Source organism: Cavia porcellus, unplaced genomic scaffold (genome assembly GCF_034190915.1).
Source record: "Cavia porcellus strain 051 isolate PalLab524CR breed Dunkin Hartley unplaced genomic scaffold, mCavPor4.1 scaffold_21, whole genome shotgun sequence".
NCBI classification, from domain to species: domain Eukaryota; kingdom Metazoa; phylum Chordata; class Mammalia; order Rodentia; family Caviidae; genus Cavia; species Cavia porcellus.
This window is the reverse complement of record NW_026947504.1, coordinates 32,471,310-32,494,444: the sequence shown is the minus strand read 5'-3', so window position 1 is coordinate 32,494,444 and position 23,135 is coordinate 32,471,310. Positions and strand designations below refer to the sequence as shown.

Here is a 23,135-nt window from a genome sequence, read left to right as displayed (position 1 = left end):
TGTGGGATGCAATGAAAGCCGTCCTCAGAGGAAAATTTATTGCACTGAGTTCCCACATCAGGAAAACAGAACGAATACAAATAAACAACCTGTTGCTACACCTCAAACATCTAGAAAAAGAAGAGCAAGTCAAGCCCAAAACCAAAAGAAGGAAGGAAATTATAAAGATCAGAGTAGGAATCAATGTAATAGAGACTAAGAAAACAATCCAAAGAATCAATGAATCAAAGAGTTGGTTCTTTGAAAGAATAAATAAAATTGATAAGCCACTAGCCAACCTTATTTTAAAAAGGAAAGAAACAGCTCAAATTCATGCAATGAGGAATGAAAAAGGAGAAATTACTACAGACTCTGTGGAAATACAGAAGATCATTAACACCTATTTCAAAAACCTCTACTCTCATAGGTTTGATAACACATAGGAAATGGACAGATTCCTAGAAACATATGAAGTATCAAAGCTGGGTCAAGAAGATGTAAAACTGCTGAATAACCCAATTTCTATTAATGAAATTGAAAATGTAATTAAGTCCCTACCTACAAACATGTTCACTGGAAGAATGACAGTCTCTTTAATAAGTGGTGCTGGGAAACTGGCTCTCCACACGCCAAAAACTAAAACTAGACCCATGCCTATCATCATGTACTAAACTAAAATCTAAATGGATCAGAGATCTGAATATTAAAACAGAAACACTAAATCTGTTGGAAGACAAATTAGGTAAAAATCTTGAAGACATAGAGGTAGGTAGAGAATTCATGAACATGAATCAATCCCTATGGGAAATACTTCCCAGAATCAATAGTTGGGATCACCTCTTATTTAGAAGTTTCTGCGTGTCAAAAGAAATCTGCAGCACAGTGAAAAGAAAACCCACAAACTGGGAAAAAAAATCTTAGTGAACTGTCTCTCAGACAAAGGACTTCTGTCTAATACATATAAAGAATTAAAAAAATCAGACCTTCGAAATTCAAAGACCCAATCCAAAACTGGGCATCTGAGATGAATACACAGTTCTCAGATGAAGAAATACAAATGGCAAACAAATACATGAAAAAATGTTCATCATCATTACTCATTAGAGAAATGCAAATTAAAACCACACTGAGATTCCATCTCACTCCTGAAAGAATGGCCAGGATCAAGAAAACCACCAATAACAAATGCTGGAGAGGCTGTGGGGAAAAGGGAACTCCCCTGCACTGTTGGTGGGAGTGTAGACTGGTGCAGCCACTGTGGAAGTCAGTCTGGAGATTTCTCAAAAAGCTGGGATAGGAAGTCCAATTTGTTCCAACTATTCCAAATCTAGGCATGTTCCTCTGGGAATATCCATCATACCACAGTGATATATGTGCACTCATGTTTATAGCAGCACAATTTGTAATAGCCAGATCTGGGAACAACCTAAGTGTCCATCAACTGAGGAATGGATAAAAAAAGCTGTGGTATTTTTATACAATGGAGTGCTACTCAGCTATAAAGAATGATCACACTGAGATATTTATAAATAAATGGACGCAACTTGAGACCACACTCATAAGTGAAATAAATCAAACTCACATGTATAAATACCATATAGTCTCCCTAGTGTAAGAAATATAAGAGTACATAAGAGTTTATAGTAATCATGATTCCCTACATTGTTCTGAAACCTTACAATGTCTGCATTCATTAGTTGGAATGGTTTTATCCTAGTTTGTTTGATTTTATTATCTGTGATAGTGTGAACAGCTATTTCAAAGAAAAGAATACATTAGAATAGCCGGTGCTGATGTAGTATCATCTTACTCTGCAGTCCTACCATGCTTTTGTTCTTCTGTTTCCTTTGGTTCTATACTGTTATATCTTATTGGGTTTTAATATATGTGAGAGTATAAACAAATTTTGTATGGAAAATGAGATAATATAGTAGCCATTGTTCATTCTCCGTTATTTGGTTCTGAAAGCTCTGTAATGCTTTCACCTTGAATGGTTTTATACTGCTTTGTTATGTTTGATACTATCATATATGAAGCTATGCTCAACTATTTCAAAGAAAGAGACATTGTGGTAGTTACTGTTAATTATGGGTTGTCTTGTGGTAAAATGCTGTGTTACTTGCATTGTTCTGATCTGATCTGCTTTGTTATGTCCTCTTTTGTCTTCATCTCTTTAAAATAAAAAAAATCATACCACTGGTCTCATTTATTTAAGGCTTCACTGTACACTCATTCGAGAGATAGGGGATTGAGGGCTCCCAGATAGGCTCTGATTTTGGTCACTTTGCATCTCAATTCCTAATTTAAGAGGAAAAATCAGACTCCATAATCACAAAGTTTCCTGTGTCTCTAATACAGGGTTGTCTCTACTTACACATAGTAGATACATCCCATGACCTCCAGTTAATACTGGAAAGCACAGGTAGTACTGAGCTCTATGTATACAATGGGTGATCAAAATATATGGGAATATTTATAATTAAAAATAACAATAAAAGACATAGCCCTAATCCCTCTCAAAAGATATCTCACACACACACACACACACACACTTCAAACATATCCAATTGTTCTTGCCACCTTCTGAAGTAGTTCTGGAAGTCTTCTTTTTTGTCTTTATAAGGTATGATCAAAAATATGGTGAATGCTGCTGCCAAGAATCATCCAACAAAAAGGTGGGCTCATAAAACTCTGCAGTGTATCCTTCTCCATGTAACTCACCAGACTGAGCACTATACAGCTTTGCTTCTTCCTTAAAGCACAAAGTTCCATGAAAGATAAAACTTTTAAGTTGATACAGGACAAAGAGACACCTACAATGCAGTTAGAGACCCAAAAGAAGATGGGTTGCATCCTAAGTAAGCAAGATTAATGGTAATGTGTCTTTTACTGTAATCAAATTTTTAAATTCAAAGATCTATCATATATTTGGAGCACATCTCACACTATGATTTTTCCTACACATACATCACTATGCCAAAGTACATTATTATACTTGTTATAATGTATTATTAATCTCTGACTTTGATTGCTTTATAAATTAGACCTTATCAAGCTCTAACTTTACGTTCTATTACATGTATTTGTATATATTTAATTTATTATAAGTCTATATTTTTAATTTATTTTAAATACATATATATTCAATATATTAATCCAGTCTTCTCAAACAACAGGATAAAACATGTTTGCTGACAGACACACAACCTTCCAAGGCAGATAAAGATTCTTATTCCTGCTTCATGCACAAGACTGAGAAGATTCAGTGATGTGTGAGAACTCAAGGATCTGCTGAGGCCATTGTCTCCCTCTTCACCCAGGTCTCCCTCCAGGCTGGACTGCCCCTCCGTAACTGGTGACCACGGGGAGCACACAGGGTATTCTCCTTTTGCCTGACTAGGACACAGTACATACTGCACTAGAAGAAAAACAGTCTTGGCAAAAGAAACTGCACCTCTTAAAATGTATGAGCAGTACGGTATAGCACTCATCTAGGACTAACAATCATTAATAAATGTTAAAACATTATCAGTAAGCACTGCCTTTCGCTAAAACTGCTGTAAGGGTTGCTTTCAGGAGGAGTAAAACAAGAACTATGTAACTGGGAGAGAAAATTGGAGGCCAGGCAGCAGATCAGGAGGCCAAGCAAATGACAGAAGAGCTGGATGAGCCCACAGGTTTGGACAGATGAAGGTATCAACAGCAAGAAAAAAGGCAATCATGGAAAAGAGGGGATGAGAACTTGCAAGCAAGCGGCAGGCCCAGAAGGGCATAGAATCTATTTCAAAGAAATACCCAAAGTGGAACTCCTGCGATGAGACCAAATCAGAGCTGGGAGAAATGTCCAAGTGACAACAATGGTGATCACTATTTCAGACACCAAGCACACAAGGACTGGATCTCCAGAGCGAGCCTAGTCTGCCTCACTTAGCAGGTGATGTCACCCACTGAGTCGATCATGTCCCCAGCCCTGCTCACAGGGCTTGACAGAATACCTGGCCCTCATGCACCACCTTACTCACAGTGATGTACTAGAAAACTGTGTGGATTTAACATGACCTGCCGTACAAGGACATGAGTCTTTTGTTTTATTCTTTATGGTACTAGGGGTACCGGGGTACTCCAACACTAAGCTACATCTCTAGCCCTTTCAGTTTTAGTTAGAGACAAAATCTTCCTAAGTTGTCCAGGGTAACCCCAAACTTGAAATCCTGCTGCTTCAGCTTCCTGAGTAACCGGGATTACAGAGGTACACCACCACTTGTCTGTATGAACCATCTGTATGTACCATAAACTTTCTTGGCCATTAAGACTCCAAATAAGAATTCAATATGGTCACTGAGTTCAAATTATCTAAAACACAATGGGAGGAACAGAAGTATAACTGATACTATAAAATAATAACTAACTGCTATACATAAATATATACAACTATGCCATGGAGCTCTTATCAAAAAAACAAGGAAGCATCATATGGAACAAAAGAGGAAAAGTATCATAGAGGAAGCAGAATTTGTCAAGGACTTGAAGATAAAAATAAATTCAATGATCAGGAACTGGAGGCAGAACATTTTGCATGGGAGTAGGGGACAAACAGTATCTGCAGAGATTCGCTGCACCTGGGTCATGACTGACTGAAGAAGAAACCAGCGCTGCCTGTGTGGTGAACCAACTACACATGAGCCATGCCAAAGGCAGCTGAACACTGTATTTACTTAGGAACTTCACTACACTAATGTGTTCAACCTCTTTGGCCAATGGGACTCAGACTTGACCTGAACCCACACTGCCTGCCACAAAGTTTTGCCTCTTCGGCCAAATACAAGTGGCCTACGGTTCCTCCTGCTTGGAATGCATTCTGTTCCCTCGGTGTAAATTAACTTTTATTTCTAACATTATTCCCTCCCTGTTCCCACTCTAGTTAACCTTCTCTGTTTCAAGGGAGGGACCACAGCTGACCTAGTTCCATGGTTTTCACTCTAACATTTTGTCTTCATCTGCAGCATAAATCTGTGTAAAACCCTGAAGTAAGACATTATCATTCTCCAAAATCACTTTTTTCTGTGTACTCTTTCGGGTTATCCGCTTTACCATCTCTTTTTTAGGTCAGCTTGACTATGTGCTATGGTATGATGGATTTTAAATATTAGATCCATGTCTGGGATCTTGTCATGCTTCAGTACACTTGTGCTCAAGGTGGTACAAAAATACCCATAATCATCCCTTCTTCTCCAAAAAGAAATGAGACCCAGCAAATTCCTTTTCTGTAAATAGACATTATTACCAAGTCCGCAGACACGGTATTGATGTCAGTACCTCGGTAGATGGCATGCCTGAGGGCCAAAAGGAGATAAAAGCAGGTTTGCTGGTCTAGCCAGGTTATTTCGAGAAACTGTTGTCTGTGGAAAAAGAGCTTTACAGGAAGATCACAGTAAAAAAAAAAAAGCCCTACACTTGTACAGAAAGACAAAGAGGAGAGATCTTAAATTATGATTCCATGAAGCGATTTATGAATTTGTAACCTATAATTGAAGATACTAAAACCAAGCATTGCAGAAATGCTTCATTTCTGTAAATGTGATTATAATTCTTCACATGGCTGAATGGCCACAGAAAGCCCATTATTTCTATTTTCTACTTTTGCAGCTTTCCAAGAGGATCATAGTACTGTAATGCATCTATAATCAGAAATTAAAATTATTAGATGCAAAATTACTTTCTTTGAACTACCCTATCAAGGAACTAAGAAAGAAATCCCAAAGTGCAAGAGACACAAGGATTTCCTAATTAAACAGCCTTTTCAATTGAGGCCAATATTATTTTCAGAGACGGAAGAGTTTAAGGTGATGGCTTCACGTAGGTAATCCAAAAATAGCACCCATTAATAAAGCACATACAATGCTTTGCAAATGTCTCCTTTGCTGTACTAAAACCTAGTCACCATGTACCTAAGCAGTGACAGAAGTCAGAATAGAAACACCTGTCATCTGATGAGCAGGTCAGTATGGGGACCCTGCCACAGCAAACAACTCTCCCTCCTGTCCTGCAGGTCCTAAGGGGACAAGCTCACCTTATTTAGGATGCTAAGCCAGGCTTTATGCGAGGACACTCAGTGGGAGCATTATCTTTGACCAGGAAAGACACCAGCTCCACATCAATAAAACCAACCAACTGCACCAACCACAGCCATCTTGCAGCAGGCAGACCGGCCCACATGCAGGCCTGCCAAGCACATTCCATACAAGCACACACTCTGCATGTGGACGGGGGCCACGTGTGGGGTGTGAAATGTGACAACAGAAGCAACAGCTAGCTGCAACCCAGGGAGAGGTAGCCATGGGAGAGCGAGGAGTCTAGAAGGGGGAAGCAAGGAACTCACCCCGGCTGTTCAGCTTCAATCCTGAAAAGAAGTGAGACATCAGAACACGAAAAGGCACGAAGGAAACTTAAATGTGTATTCCTAAGTGAAGGAAGCCAACCCTGAAAGGCTGCTCATAGTAGGAGTCTACTCTGAGATGTCAGGAAAGCAAAACCGGTGACAAAGATATAACCAGAGGTTGCCAGGGCTTAGTGGGGAGAAAAGGGGTAACAAACTGGTGGAAAGAGGGAATTTCTGGACAGCAAAACTATTCTGTATAATGCTGTAATTAGAGACATAGATCTTCACACTCTATCTTCATACATTTGTCAAAATCCACAGTACAAAAAGTAAACTCTAATGTTCACTGTGGTCCTTGGAGAATTGTAATGTGACAAGATTAGTTTATTAACCATCACCAAGAAAAAACAAGGAGTACACTCTGGTTTGGAATAAATACAGTGAGGGATATTAGAGGCGGGTGTTAGGATAGACTCACCCTCTTCTGTTCAGCTTTGTGCACATTTAGTATAGTTTTTTTTTTTTTAAAGAGGGCAATAGGATCAAGGCTGGGTCTAGTATAGAGCTCATGAAAAGGGGATGGATTTGGCTGGGAGGAAACAAGACCAGTGCTAATGAATGTGACCTGAGACAATTACAAATTACAAATGTAGGACACTCTTTTATGTTTATTTTTGGAAACTGTTAGAAGAATAAAAATCATTCTCTTGGGCGAACTTCTTGAGAGGTTGTGGAATCTGATCCCCAGGACTCTGTGGGCTCCCACAGGTCAGAGCCCATGTCTCCTACACCTCCATGCTCTTGGTGGTATTGATGTGATGCCTTCCATACATTCAACAGCACCTACTAATTTATTCAAATTATTCACAGGAGGAGACACTCGATCTCCTTTGTAGGAGAAACTGACAGAAAAGCCAGGCGGGAAGCCTTTCCTGACAGCAGACATTCTCTTCCACTTTCTTCTAGACTATTCTTTCCCACTGCCCCAAATGGAACACAGGGCTTTCCCCTTATGCACGCTTAGCAAGCGCTCTACCACTGAGCTATACCTAAGCCCAGCGAAATGCTGTAATGGCTGTTCACCATTTTCTTCACAGTGTGTCTATATCATCTCCCCTAAACTAAAGTTCTGTTTGTCAAACTCGTAACTGTTTCCCTACTATACTCGGTAGAAAGGGAAATTCTAGGCACTGAGAAGACAGCTCTTCCTTGCTATTCAGTGACTGCACTGGATGTTATGGTTTAGATCTAAAATGGTCCCCAAAGCCTCATGTGTGTTTGGAAGGTGCTTGGATTATGGGGGTGCTACAGACAACTTGACAGCAGGTAGGGGCTGTTTGGAAGAGGCTGGAGAGTGTGCACTTGATCTGGAAGGGTGGCTTGTCTTCCCTGGTTCCTACCTTCTCCCTCTCCTCCTCTCCCTTCTTCTTCCCTTCTTCCCTTCCCTTCCCTTCCCTTTGTCTGTCTGTCTGTCTGTCTGTCTGTCTGTGTCTGTCTGTCTGCCTCTCTCTCTCTCTCCTCTTCCTATCTGTCATGAGGTGAGCAGTTTTTCTCCATCCAGGCCCTCTACCATGCCTTCCTGCCTTGAAGCTGGCTGACTATAAACTAAAAACCCAATACAAAGTATACCTTTCCTCCTTTAAATTATGGATATTGGATATTTGTCTCAGCGATGAAAAAGTGACTAAAACACTAGATATGTGGAATTCCAGTTTCTCATAGAGATTATGTTTCCATGTTACAGTAACCAATACAAACGATAATTTTCAAAAGACAAACATCTCAAAGAGTCTGACTTTTAAAAACTGCTTTCTTGTGTACTAGGTTTAAACTCTCAATAATGAGGAAGGATTTCCCTAAGAATCACAAACTCAACTAGGCTTCTTCTCCTTCCAGATCTTGGGGACAGGCTTGGAAAGCAGCACAGAACAAGGCTTAAAGAACTTCCCTTCTTGCTTCACTCAAAAAAACGCTGCCTTCCTCCCTCCCTGGAGCCCCGGGTGCCTATGGGCAACACATTCCCATGGAGCCTTCCAAGTTAGAGTTGGCCGGAGTCTGAGGACGTGGGACTGACCCTTTCATTGATGCTTACATCTTAATAAGGAACGCTGGGATCTGAAAGGATGATGTGACGAACCACAGCCCACCTCGGCCTCCACTACCATATGATCCTGACATTGGCCTTGTCTGGATAGGTCCTTGGATAGGGGGACAGTTCTTTCTTCCTAGGTGCACAGGCAAATAAAGTCTGCAAGAGAAAGCCAGTCTCATCTGTAAACAGACAGAAATATATCCCGGATGGCTCTCTGGATGGCTGAGGATGTATGATTTCTAGATAGTTCTGGGTAAGTAATCCTGCCCACAATGACAGATTCTCCTAAGTCCTAAGATTAGAATCATTGTCAAAATAGAACAGGAGAGCCAGAAGCTCTTTGAGTTAGACAGACCCCAGGCTAAGTTCAAAAGCCAGAAAAATGTAATTTTTATATAGTAATCTTACCTTTGGGTTTCATTCTTTTTCTCATTTATTTGTTTAACAAATATCTATTGTCCACCCATATATCCTGGGATCTGTACGGGCATGCACTATACATCATGGCTTACAAACTACCCTTTGCAAATATGTTTCTCGTCTCACTGAATCTAACTTGTCCAATATACAATCTAGACACAAACCTCTTATCAAAATTCAGAAAAACAATGTTTTAAAAATCTGGAACAGGGCTTTCATAAATAACTGCCTGAGTTTTGTTTTCCTAAGTGGCCTCACAAAGAAAGGTATCATACATTCAGAATGATGAGACAATCATTCTCCCCTCAATTTTCCGAGCTTCATCACATTTGATGGAGGAGCTCTTCTACCGTGACACTTTACCTTAATACTGAGAGTACCAGCATGACACTTGGCACCTGGGAAGTCTCTTCTGAAGTTCTAGATCCAATCCAAACAAGATATATGTAAGTGTTCCTGAAATCATGGAAGCCAGGTAAGCATATCTTCTCAGCAACAGCCTTGCTGTGCCCAGTCTGGGAGCAGTGGTAGCAGGGTGAAGCCAATGGAGAGCATAGTTGTGCTGTTGCCACGACCATCTAGCACCCTGGAAATGTGATCTACATTAGCACCATCACTTGGATTGAGGCATGAGCTATACAACAGTATTGTTCAAATACATGTATCGTACTGAGATGCAATGATGCATACTGATCAGGGTGACAACCTGCTCATGGACTCTTTCCCCACAAATTGGTCATCAAAGATGAATGGAAACAGGACAAGGTAGTGACATGGGAAGGGTGGAAGAACTTGAGCTGATCTCAGCATCAGCTGTTATACACTAACAAAAAGAGCTTCATTATGTTTGTGTTATGTTTGCCAATGCCCAAGTTATATGACCAAATTACCTGTAGCACCGTCATACTGTTCTGTATGTGCCATCTTCTAGGTGACCTAATTGATATGTTAACCATTGCTACCCTCTGCAAAGGACAGATGTTATCTAAAATTAAGTGCTAAAGTTAGTTGACAAAGGATTGTAAATTCCTGCAAGACCTCTCTGTCCTCTGCAAAGGGAAACAAAGGTCTTCCTCATTCCTTAGCAGATCAAGGATTTTCTTATTTCCTGATCCACGCCCATAAGCCATTCACTTTGTAAATGCTCTTTCTAAAAAAGTCTGTGAAAGTTTTAAGTGAGTTACACAGCTTTGCAAACTCCAACTGCACTGTGTCTCTGGTACCAAGTAAAAAAAAATCAGCATTGCTTTTTCTTCAAAAACATGTCTTGCCCCATTTTTGGACACCATATTGGGGGGCTCATTCTTGGGCTACAAGATTTGGGGGCTCATCCAGGATTACTGGGGGACCCCTCTCCAAATTATTTTTCACTAATCAGTTGGCTAAACATCTGTAAGTATATGGGTCTTTTTGCCTGTTTGTGCTTTGGGCTTCTTGCCCATTTGTGCTTTGGGCTTCTCTCCCGTTTGTGCTTTGGGGCTTCTTCCCGTTTGTGATTTGGGTGCATACATTTGTGACTGCAGACAAGCCTAGTGCTCCTTCTGCACTGGATCCCGGGGGCTCTCACCCATTTGTAATGTGAGGCTTCGGCCCACGTGGGGCTTCAACCCGTGTGTGGGGCTTCAGCCCATTTGGGGGCTTCAGCCTGTCTGGGGCTTTGGGGCCTGTTTGTGCTTTGGGGCGTCTTGCCCATATGTCTTTATGTTCAGTGTTTTTTATACTTTGGAGTTGTCTGCTTGTTTAATCTGTTACTAAATTTGGGGTTTTTTTGCCCATTTGAATTTGTTAAATTTGTTACTAACTTAGGGGCTCATTGCCCATTTTTGTTGCAGGATCCGTGTAGTTCATTGGACTTAAGGTTCATAATGAAAATTATTTCCTTTAGCTCGCCAAACTGTGGACAAAAAAAAAAACCCTTCATTTGTGTCTTTAATGTTGGTCTTGTCTTTTGTGGCACCTTGTTTAATGTTTTAGTCCTCAACTGATTATTTGCAACCTTGGCCTGACCTTTAAAAAGTATTTTTCTTTGCTTTTTCCCCACAAATTGGTCATCAAAGAAGATGAGTGCAAGCAGGACAGGGTGGTGACACAGGAAAGGTGGAAGAAACTGAGCTGGTCTCAACATTAGCCACCTGGAGAAAGCCAACTCCAAGCTAGCCTCAAGGCACCTGTTTGGGGAGCTTGAGTCTCCTCCTGCACTTCCAGATGATGGCAGTGCCTTCTCTGGAGTTCCCACTATCATGTGTACGTGGTTCTAGTGCAGCCTTTGTTATTTTGTCCCCCTGGGACAAAAGAACTCTCACTTAGTTCACTTTTGAATTTGTAGTGCCACTGATGCCCAGGAGGATAAGTCATTTGGTAAATGAATGAGTTAGTGGATGGGTAAGTCTTACCTTGGCAGGTCAGGGATAGCTTTAAAGAAGTCAGGGATACGTGAGTACCAGTGCATAAAGCAGAAACAGAGAAGGCTATCATCCTGTGGCTAAATGACTTGTCCTTCTGCTTCTCCCAAAAGCTTCCTGTCTAGACTGGGCCCCATGAAGTACAAGGCAGATGCACCAGCATTCCTGAATCACAATGAGTTGCTGTACTGCATGTAGCTATCTTGAGTGTCCTCAGTTTTATTCTCTTAAAGCCCCAAGATCCCTAAAATGCTGCCAAAATGCCCTCCGTGTCCTAAGGTTTTGTTAATATAGTATTTTATTACATTAAATTGCATACCTATGGAAGATATAGCATATTTAGGGTTTAAACTATAAAAATAGGCATTTGTGGTGGATTGAAAAATGGTCCACTTAAACACCAGCTGAACTGAATCAATGTGGTGCTGAGCATAGATGGTCCACCTGAAGACTGATGCCAGCAGAGAAAGAAATGGAGAGGAAGAGAGCAGCACTGAGGGTCTCCTAAGTATCATTGTTCAGTGCTGCTGGTTCTCCTGGAGGAGCTTGTTAAGCTTCTTTCCTGATATGAACTTGGCTGCCCTCAATGTCAGAGGAACTCGGGATCTTGTCATGCTGAGAATAACTGTGGTTCACTTTGGTGGGGCGGGGGGCCACTTTCTTGACTCTAGAAGGGAAGATGTGTGCTGCTCAGTCTCCAGGAGAAGCTTGTCATGCTGGCTTCCTGATATGAACTCAGCTGTTTTCACCATCAGAGGAGCACGGGACCTCATTGTTGCTGAGGGTGGCAGGTGTACTTTTCAAGGGAACCCTGGTTCTTACCGTTAGCATTGCTTCCTGGTCCAGTGCAGAACACTCATCCTACTGGTACAGATCCTTCAACCTGCTGGCACAGACTTTCTAGCTTCCACCACTGACCTTTGGATCTTCCCAGTGCAGATCTGTGAAACAGACTTGCCTGAGTCATTGTCATGGGCTCCAGGTCTTCAGCTGAACTCATGCAAGATATTGCCATAGGATCCAGGCCCTCAGCTAGATTCTTTAGGTCTTTAGTATGTAGACAGATTTCCTGTGCTTTCTTTTATTTGACTCCTTGGGTGCCCACCATAAATAATACTATAAATTATATGCAATTATTTTCCTTGGAATCCCTTGACTACAACAACATTTATAGGCTTTTTTACTATATCTGAAATCTGCATTTTGTAACAGTTCTCAGATATCCTAGGAATATAACCCTCATAAATTGTAGTGTACACAATGTTCAGGATTTGTCCATTTATTTAAACTCATGATCAAGAGGTACAGTCCTGAGTGAGCCTTATCTGTTGGCTTGTTGAATCTCTAGGAGACCACAGAGTGCAGGCAGGCTTATCTCATTGGGCAAGGAAATGATCCTACTTCTAAGGGATAATGGGGCCTGTTATGGTTTGTGTTTAGATGTCCTGCCAAAGCCTCATGCAATCATGGGGAGGGTGGTCTTTCAGAAGCAGTTGAATCCAGAGTTTGTGATCAATTCATGGTCCAATGCTGTGATTAAGCATGTGAGTGCTACACCCTCCCTAGAGTGGATACCCTGATACCATGATACAAAACAAGGGACAGAAAGAGACACTCTCTCTCTCTCTCTCTCTCTCTCTCTCTCTCTCTCTCTCTCTCTCCTTTTGCTATTTTCCACTGCCATGAACTGTTGCCCCTCTTTCATCTGCCCCCCTGCCTCAGAGCCAGCCAATTATGGACTGAAACCTCCACAAACTGTGAGATGCATAAAACTTTCCTCCTTTAACTTTAGGTGTTGGGTATTTTGTCTTAGCAATGAAAAAAAGTAACTAAGAGAGACTCCAAGCAAGAACATCAGAAGTATATTGTGAAGAAAGAGCTAAAGCCAAGCAGGATATGGCCTGCTGAAGGTTTGAGCTCCTGCGACACTTGAAAGGAAGAAAAACTGCAAAACTCAAGAACACTATGTATTATGGTTTAGTTTTAAAACATCTCCCCAAAGCCTCCTGCATTTGGAAGGTGATTGGATCCCAGGGCACTACATCCATCATTGGGCTCACCCACTATAAAATCAGTAGTTAAATGTGCTGCTACACAGTGGGATCTAGTTAGAGGTGGGTCACCCAGAACATGGCCTAAAAGGCTACATTCTTGTCCCTGGCTCCTTCTTTCTCACTCAGCTTCCAGGCTGCCATGGGTTGAGCACCTTTTCCTTTGCCATGCCCCTCTGCCACCCTGTTCCTGTCTTGCAGCCAGCTAACCACGGACTGCAACCATAATCAAAGTCAACTTCTCTCCCTTCAAGTTGTGGAGAAAGAAGCTAGGACAGATACTGGTACCAGGAAAGAGAAGTTGTTGCAGTGACTATACCTGATCACATGGTTCAGAAGCCTTTGCAGCCGGTTTGCAGAACAAGTTTGATAAGGTTGAGAAATGCCAGTTAGAGAAGACATAGAAAGCCGTAATCTGAGGTTGATGGAAGATTTTGTCCATAGCTTGGAAGACTAGAATGCTGACTGGAAAGTGCAAAGTAAAGACCAGGTTTCAGAGGTCTCCACTGGGAACAAAGACTTCATGGACAGTGGGAAGCCATGTGTATTATGTTCTGACAGAAAATTTATCTACATTTTGACAATGTCCCAAGACTTGGTAGTAGACCAAAATTAAAGGCAATAGACAAATCTTGTAGATGGAATTACAAGCAACCCAACATCCAGGCTGTGGTGTGGGTATTATTTGCAGGTTTTAGCTTTTATACTGTGAAAATGGTTATCAATAATCAAATGTGAAAAGATTTTACTTTATCATGAGGAAAATGCCTGCAAAATTGGGGCAAAGGAGATTATGGTTCCTAAAAAGATTAGCATAAAAAGAAGCTAAGAATTTTAAATCAGGAAAGATGGTTTCAACACATCTCAGGAATAACAAGACTCAATTCTGTGGGCTCTAGCACACAAAATTACAAAACTTTCATTTGAGAAAAGAGTCCCTGGTCCCCTACTGGAGAAGAGCCAGAGAACTGGTTCCTCCAGATGTGTTTCACAGTGCTCAACTATTCAGATATTCAGAGAACTCTGTAACCATGATCTAAGGGGGCCCTGCTACTGCTGAAACTGACAACAGACCTTGGCATCATTCAGGTGGTGCTAGTTTTACAGGCATGCACAATCCAAACTTTGAGCACCAGGCAGTGTGCCCCTCACAGGGCAGTACATGAAGGTGTGAGACTGAAGCCAAAAATCTAGGGAGACTCCATAAAGTTGAAGATGTCAGGAATATGGAGCATCTTCTAAGGAAAGCTGTAGGCAATGAGCAGAGCCACCCCAAGGTAAGTCATCTGGGCTACAACAATGCTGGGTAGGGCTGCCCAGATCCTTTGGAGTTCAAATGTGACCACAACCTGTCCTAGCCCTGGATTCACAGCTATATCACTTGATATTTGACTTGCTGAGTTTCAGTCTTGTTTTGGTCTGATTGCTTTCCAGCTTCCATTCTTTTCTTTTTTCCAATGACAGTGTTTACCTTTTGCCATTGTCTATTAGAAGTATCTGATTTTTTTAAACAGGGTCTCACAGCTAAAACTTTGCCTGTGTCTCAGAGGAGACTTTGTACTTAGACTTTTTGACAATGCTAGAACTGTTAAGACTTTGGTGACTCTTAAAGAGGAACTAAACGCATTTTAAGAAATTAAATGAGCAAGAGTCTTTTGGAGGCCAGGAGCAGAGTGCTATGATTTAGATCTAAAATGTCCCCTGAAGTTTCACGTGTTTAGAAAGTGGCTGGAAAATGGATCACTATATTCATCAGTAGATTCATCCATCAATGAGTTCAGCAGCTGAATGTGGTGTGAGGAGGTATGGCTTGGTTGGAGGCGGTCGCTAGCATGCATTCTTGTCTGTGGCTCCTCCCTTTGCTTCCTGGCTGCTATGGATTCTTCCACCACATCTAAAACCATAAGCCAGTAAAACCTCTCCTCCTTTAAGCTGCGGATATTGGATATTTTGTCCCAGTGATGATAAAGTGATTATGACACCAAATGAGGAAGAGTGTATATTCCCATTTCCACTCCCAAGGTATGGCTTATCCTGACATAACAGATACCTTTGCAGGACTCTATTTTCTGTTCATTACTCTTTTGCATCAACCTCTTTGTGGCCTTCTCCTGAGATTTTCAATATATTTTCCACATTTGCCCATCTGCTTCCCACCTCCTTGCTTCTCTTCTAGCACCATAATTCAGTCTCCATCCTGAGCCTCCCTCTGAGTTGTTCCTACCAAGTTCCCCAGCGATCCTTTGCTACTGAATCCAAAGGCCCTTGACAGGCTGGCCATGCTTTCCTGCAGCACTGGATCTGATGCCTATGGGCTACAGGAAGCAAGGCTACCCCTATGCTTCTGGGAGACCACAACCCCTGCTTTTCTCCAATGTCTTCACCATTTCTGAAAAGAAGTCGCAACTTTCCTTTTTCTGCCTGGAAGAACAAATGAATTCCCTTCTCTCCATTTATTATACCTTTAGGATTCACCTTACCTGTGACAAATAAAGACAACTGACAACTTTTATGCAGATTATAATAATCATCCACACATGAGATTTTTTTCAGACAGTCCCAGTGTCAAGATCTCTACTTTTTCATACCCATTATCTCTGTAATGGGTGATGCATTGTGATACAGAATTTGAGAAAGTAAGAAGTTTAACTCAGTGACTCAGCAGTGGGCCAGGGTTCTTACCTCGTAACACCCTCAGCCTGTGCAAGAGGAGAGCATGCAGATGGTGTGAGTGCTACACCCACTTGAGAGGAGTAGCCTGCATACAATAAAAGGCAAAGGAGGAGGGAATGATCTCTGGTTCTTTGGGGGAGCTCCAGTCTTCGCCTTCAGCTTGGACATTGTCTCCTGGCTTCTGGCACAGACTGTTCAGCTTCTACCTGGAACTTTAGCCTTCATCCTAGACTCTTCAGCCTTCCATTGTAGATTCTTCAGTCTTCCATTGCAGATCATTGGCCTCCTGATGCAGACTTGCACAGCACATTGCAGTAACATCCAGACCTTGGACTGGACCCTTTAACCTCCAGACACCCTCTGCACTCTTCCTCATCCAACTCTGGCTGACCATCCTAAGTCAATCTTGCAATTTCCTATACATTCGTGTATCTTGTGTTAGATAAGTTTCTCTAGTAAATCCTGACTGATACAATCTCCAAAGTACCATAACTGCATCTAGATCAGATGAATCAAAACAGTAGATAACGTTCCCTTAAAAATTAAGGCATGCTGGCAGAACATATTCCCAAATCATGGGCTCCTATTGTTTCTGAGTAGAAGGGGGGAATATGGCTTCCACCCAAACAGAGATAATCACAGAATGAAAAATCTAGGTGCAGGAGAGTTGAAAATTCATTTAAAGTCCCCTAGTGAGTTTTTGACAAAAGTAACGACAGAATTCACAGCTCCAATTCTCTGTTCAGAGACTTTATACTTTTCTCCAGCACAATACATTGCTATATTTCCTCAGCCTGACTTAACAAGACTAAGGATACTCCTCATTTAAAGACCTACCTGTTTAACAACTTTCAGACTTCTGATCTGCACCTTAGACTACAACTCATCTTCTTTTCTGTACAGTCTGTATGTCTTGTTTGAGCAGTACACCTTGTTTACACGGTATTGTAATGTTTTGCCGATGGTACTGTACAGTGCTACAGTGTTATGTTCTGTTGTACATTATAGTACTGCATGTAAGAGTTATGCAAATAAAAGCAGTCACCACTTTGGAACTTCCTTTGACCATTTCTTTGTCCTGGATATTGTAATGCACATAGTACATAAAATTCTTTGTTTGGCGATCAATTCATTTTTATGACCTAATAGCAGGAAAAATGCTCGGTCATTAAGTGAATTAACTTATTATTGCCAGCCAAGGAGGCTCAGTCCATAGAACAACAGCACCTCTATCAAGGAAGCATTTCTGCGTAGTTGGGGGAGGGGAGGAGTTAAAATGCAAATCGTTCTCTTAGTCCATTCTCACTTCTATGACAAACTCCACTGGGTAATTAATAGTAGGATTTTATGTCATGGGGATCAATTTATGTCATGTCGAGACCAAGTTCCCAGGAGATTCAGTATCTGAGGAGGACTCCCTCCTCCACGGGGGTGCCTCAGTGCCATACCCTCACATGGAAGAAGGACAAAATGGGGAGAGCTCTGGTTTGAATGTTTGTAGACGTCACCTTCAACATTCATGTTGCAATGTTTCCCCAGGGTAAGAGCAGTGAGAAGCAGGGCCGTTAGGTGATTAGGTCAAGAGAGCTCCATCCTCAAGATGGGGTTAGTGCTCTTATGAAAGCTTCGAGAGAACGCATACCACCTTCCTGCTGTCTCTGTCTCTTCCATTATGTGAGGACTCGGCATCTGTTTCTTCTGTCTCACTCACCCCGTGATGATGAAGCCTCAGGGTGCCATTCTGCCAGCTGACAAGGACCTCAGCAGACACAGAATATGCCAGAACCTGGATCCTGGACTTGCCAGCTTCCAGAATGATGAGAAATACATTCCTATTTATTTACCCATCATCCAGTCTAAGGTATTGTGTGACAGCATCTTACACACACTGAGGTAGCTCCCCACTCTCAAGATGGAATCACCTTGTTATGGTTCCATCTTATAGGGATTAAGTTTCAATATGAAAACCATGCTAATGATGAGCTGCTTCCACAGGGGTCTTTTAATTGGTCCCTAACCTGACTCAGCTGTGCCCTACTTACTCAACAGATGCAGAAAGAATATATGGAACTCGTAAGTTACACCCTTGGTTTGGTGCTGACCCAGGAGCCAGTCCCAGGACTAGGCAGCATGGATGCTACTCTTAAAGGACCTTGAAATCAGTCCCAGTTTTCTATCCACAAAGAAAGACACACACCTGACCTATGGAGGGGCATGTAGCCTGTTTGTGCCTGGAACCTGGTTCTCATTTACTGATCTGCTGCTTTTTATTCCCTCCCTGAACCAAAAAGAACTTACTGCTGTCACTCACAATCTACCTACACTATATTCACTGCTTAAAAAAAAAAAAAAAAAGGACAGCTCAAAGCAGGAGAATAGCATTGAGAAGTGGTTATTTTTGGAGGAAAAAGCTTTTGCCTGCCATCTAAAGGAAATAAGTCTTCTCACTGCATCCTGAGTAAGGGTTTATTGGGAATATTGCTGACAGTCTTTTTCAGACTGAATTTGTAATTTGATAGATACAAGATATTGCTACCATGTGCAAGGTTGAAAAAATTTCAGAGAGGTCACTTCTTTTTAACACTTTCAGTAAAAAGAATAATCCCTTTCCTTTTTATATTTAACCATTTTTAAGAGCTTTTGCATATTTCATCTTTTGTTCTCTGCAATATTGTGAGGGTAAGATATATTTTTATTTTACCAAGAGAGTACAGAGTCTCAGAAAAGCCAAGAACCTGCATCAGGTCCCAGCTGGGCAGCAAATCCACTGTTCACTGCATTCATCTTTATACAAACCCAGAGTGCCTGACAGTGACTTGATGGATGAATAAAAGTTAACAAATAATATCTCGGGGCTTAAAAATAAGACAATAGGAAAGCCAACCAGCCAGCCCTTCTGGTAAGTTGTGCAAGCCACGTGGCTTCCAGGAAAAGAAAAGTCAGTGCCTCCTATCAGCCTACCAGCACAGGCTGAAAATCAAAACTCCCCTCCACCCTCATGAGCAATCCGCTAGTTCGGAGGACAGGCTGAGTCGATAGCAACCAAGGAAGGTGCACAAAGCAACTAAATGCTTGTGTTGTTTGACTGATTCTGCAGGCCTGGAGCCAGTGATCTGAGCATCTTTGGGAGGATGACAGTGTGCAATACAGCAAATACGGGGGATTTCCTTCTATCTTCTCTTTGAAACTCAATATTGTTCTCACTGTTTTGCTTTGTTCTTATTGTTTTGTTCTATTCAATATTCTGTTTTGATTGTTTTTTTCTGTTTTGTTCTTTGTTTGATGTTGCTTTACCTGATGGAATGGACAACTATTGTAAAGGTAATAAGATATACTATGGCAGCCATTGTTGTTTTCTAGAATCCTGCTTTGAAGTTCTGTACCAATTTTGCTACTTTGTTTTGATTGGCTTTGTTCTGTTTTGTTTTGTTATATTTTACTATCTTTAAAATAAAAAAGCATAACTTGTTTCACTTTCTCTCCTTAACCATGCATTTAACATTTACATACATTTAAATATTAAACATGCAGTTAAACAAAAGAAAGAGCAAAATGTACTCCTTGTAAAATTGATATGGTCGCTTTGGACCTCCCATCTCAACACAAACTATCTCAGGATTTAACATTTGCTCTCCTGGTTTTTTCTCCTGCTTTGATTACATTCTTTTGGCTTTCTTTCTTTCTTTTTTCCTTCCTTTCTTTCATTTTTTTTCTTACTTTCTTCCTTCTTTCTTTTCTTTCATTTTTTGCTTTTATTTTTTTTATCGGTACCAGGGATCGAACTCACGACTGCCAGCTTCCAATTCAGGCGTTTACACCGCTGAGCTAAATCCCCAACCCCTCATTTTTTGCTGTTAAGACAGGGATTCACTACACAGTTCAGGCTAGCCTTGAATTCACTTTGTGGCCCAGGCTGACTTCAAATTTGTAGCAATTCTCCTGCCTCAGCCCCTGGTGAGTGCCACCATATCCAGTCAGTCCCATTCTTTCTACCCTTCCTACTTCTCCCTCTCAGAATGGGAATGTTTACTCTGTACTACTGTATGTCAGAAGTGTCTACTTCTCTTTGATATTTATATAGAGAGACACAGCTAGGAATCTGCCTTGAGTCTCAAAGAAGACTTTGGGATTGAACTTTTTAGCAATGCTGAAACTCTTTAGACTTTGGTGACTCTTGAAGACGGACATGAATCTTTGAGAGCTATAGGCCAGAATGTTATGATCCAGATCTAACCACTCAGAAGTCTCACATACAGTTTGTTCTCAACTTACAAACATTAAGTTGCAAAATTTCCCAGATATGAGCAGACCTTGCTTTACAAATATCCATAGATGTGAACAAACCATGGAAGCAACTCCTGTGTCTGCAGACACTGTCACAGTGGTGCTGCCATGTGCTAACCGCACAGTGCGACAGTGTACAGCAGTACAGGGCCCGGTCAGAGCCCAGGATGTCCGGAAGCAGGAGGAAGAGCAGTGTTGGTGTGGAGGGGATGGCCAGGAAGTGAAGCAATAACCATGGGAACCAAAGTGAAAATCACTGAGAGACTGGACAAAAGTGAAAAGACGGTAGATTTCTATAAAAGTGAAAAAATAGTTTATTTACAGTATTTGCAGGGGATTATGCTTTACATTGCATATTTATACAAAAGTGTGTAAGATTCACTTGGTTGGACTCACAAATGAATCCACTTATGAAAATTCTACAGGAACAGAACTCTTTCCCGTGTCAGGGACTCTGTGTACATAGAGAATGATGAGATTATAATCCACACTCATCAGTGGATTAATTCACTGATGCATTAGTAGCTGACTGTGCTCTTAGGAGGTGGGACCTGTTTGGAGGTGGTCACTGGGATGTCATGTGGAAGGATGAATTCCTATCCGAGGCTTCTCGCCCCTTTCTCTACTTCCTGGCTGCCCTGCGGTGAGCGGCTTTCCTCTGCCTTGTCTTTCCATCACACTGTTCCTGCTTTGGCACCAGATAACCATGAACAGAAAATATGAGCCAACATATTTTCAAACATAGAGAGCAAACATACTCTCAAAAAATAAATAAATAAGCCTTGCCTCCTTTAAGCAGTGGAGCTCAAGTACTTGGCTCAGCTACAGTAAAGTGGCCCAGACAGCAGCCCTGCCCACCCACACCTGCACTCACTAAAGACACCGTGCATTTTCCTGCCGTGCAGCTTCTCCTTCTAGGAACTTTTAACTGAAAAGAAAAAAAAAAGTTCTAAAAGGTGCATGAACAACCCCATGGAAAAGAGGAGGCAGGATAGAACTCAAATGCTAAAGCAATTAGAAAAACTTTAAAATAACTAATTCATACCCTCCAGGAAATGAGTAAGTCATCAATGTAGTAAGGCAACGCTACACTGTTATTAAAAAAAGAGTGAAATAGAGCTCCTTCAAATAAAAACTACAACTGTTGAAATTAAAAACTGAATATGTAATAACTTGAGAGAAAATAAATAAATAAAAGCTAAAGAATGAACTACTGAATAGGTAAAGCCAAGCAATCTGTCCAAAACATGGTACAAGGAGATGATGGCTATGAATGAGACATTAAGAAAATGGAAGCAGAGACAAAAGTAGGGAGAACAGCCCCCTTCTGAAGCTGAAGGGAGAATGGGGAGCACTAAGGAGAGGGCACACTCGAAGATGGGAAAACAGAATTCTTCATCTAGAAGACAAAAACAGACTCATTTCCAAATGAGCGGTCCAGTGCTAAGCAGAAAACTAATGGTTAAAAAAAATACACCAATATGCTGGAATTTCACAAGACACTGTCTTTAAAAACTAATCATAATGAAAAATAGCAAAAGATCTCAGCAGCTGATGGGATCGTCAGCCACCCTTCCCCTATACCTGGACAACCTCAGAGGCCAAGGAGAGCCTCGCTGCCCTCCCACCCCCCAAAGACCTCAGCAGCCCACCGACCATCAGTGACTCTTTCTACCACCTGAGGTCCCTTGGTGGCCTCGTGGGAGCCTCAGCAACCCCTCTCCCTACACAGAGAACCTCAGAGGACCAGTGAGTTTCCCCCTCAAGTAGAGGACCTCAACTGGGTGAAACAGAGGCCTCAGCAAACCCTTCCCTCGGCTGTAGGACCATGGTGAGCCAGCAAGAGTGTGGGTGACTCCTTCTTCCATACAGAGAACCTCCGGGGGGCGGACAAGAATGCAGAGAAGCCCCCCCCCCCGCCAACTTGGGGAATTGGAAAGGGCTTATGAGACCTCCAGTGACACAGTAGGGTCCCAGCTGGGGTGCACACTGCAGACAGGTGATCTAGCAGCCTGGAACAGCCTGGTGCCACAGTAAAAATAGAAGCTAAGGGCTGACTTACATCAATACTCTTAGACTACCCAGCCTAAGAAGAATATAGGACTTACCCAACAGGCCCTGCAGGAGAAACCCCAGTGACCGGCCCTCCCCTTCACTGTAAGACCCAGCAACTGGGTGAACATCACCCATACAGTAGGACGCTGAGACACATATGAAAAGGGTCAGTTAAGGCCAGTGGGATTGAAAAGATCATAAAATTAACTCAAAAGGTGAAAGTGACAAAATAAAAATGCAATCTCAAACACCCAGTCCATCAGGAACAAGTACAGGAGACATTGAAATAGGAGACACTTGAAGTCATAGGCCTGAAATTTCTGAAAAACTAGCAAGTGAATAAAGAAACAAATCCATGAGGTTATAGAGGAAATCAGATTAGAAATAATCTCTCACATTAAGAAAAAAATGACAATCTTAATAAAGAAGTTGCTCAGCATAGCTAGAGAAGACATAGATTTTAAAAAAAGTACAGGCATATGGAAAATGATGGAAACCTTGAATGAACAAAATAGTAAAGAAATAGAATGCATGAAAAAAAATTCAATGAGATATCCAGGAAATTAAAAATTCCACTGAAAACTGGCAAAACCACTTGAATGAACTGAAAATAGACTTTTAGACCTCAAAGACAGGATTGCAGCTAGGAATTATAAAAGGAAAGAATTTTAAAAAATAACAAAGGATCATTACATATCAATTCAACAGCTTCAAAACAATGCAAAGAAAAACAATATTAGACTGACAGGTGTCAATAAAACTGCAAGAGTCAACATAAATGACATAAAAAACTATTCACA

The 23,135-nt window shown here is 41.5% G+C and overlaps 1 protein-coding gene across 1 annotated transcript in view; it reads right to left on the bottom strand.

The window, feature by feature from the left end:
• Window positions 1-23,135, bottom strand: part of Atp8a2 (ATPase phospholipid transporting 8A2) — a 627,840-nt gene that overhangs the window by 586,544 nt on the left and 18,161 nt on the right. The gene's annotated exons all lie outside the window — the stretch shown is intronic.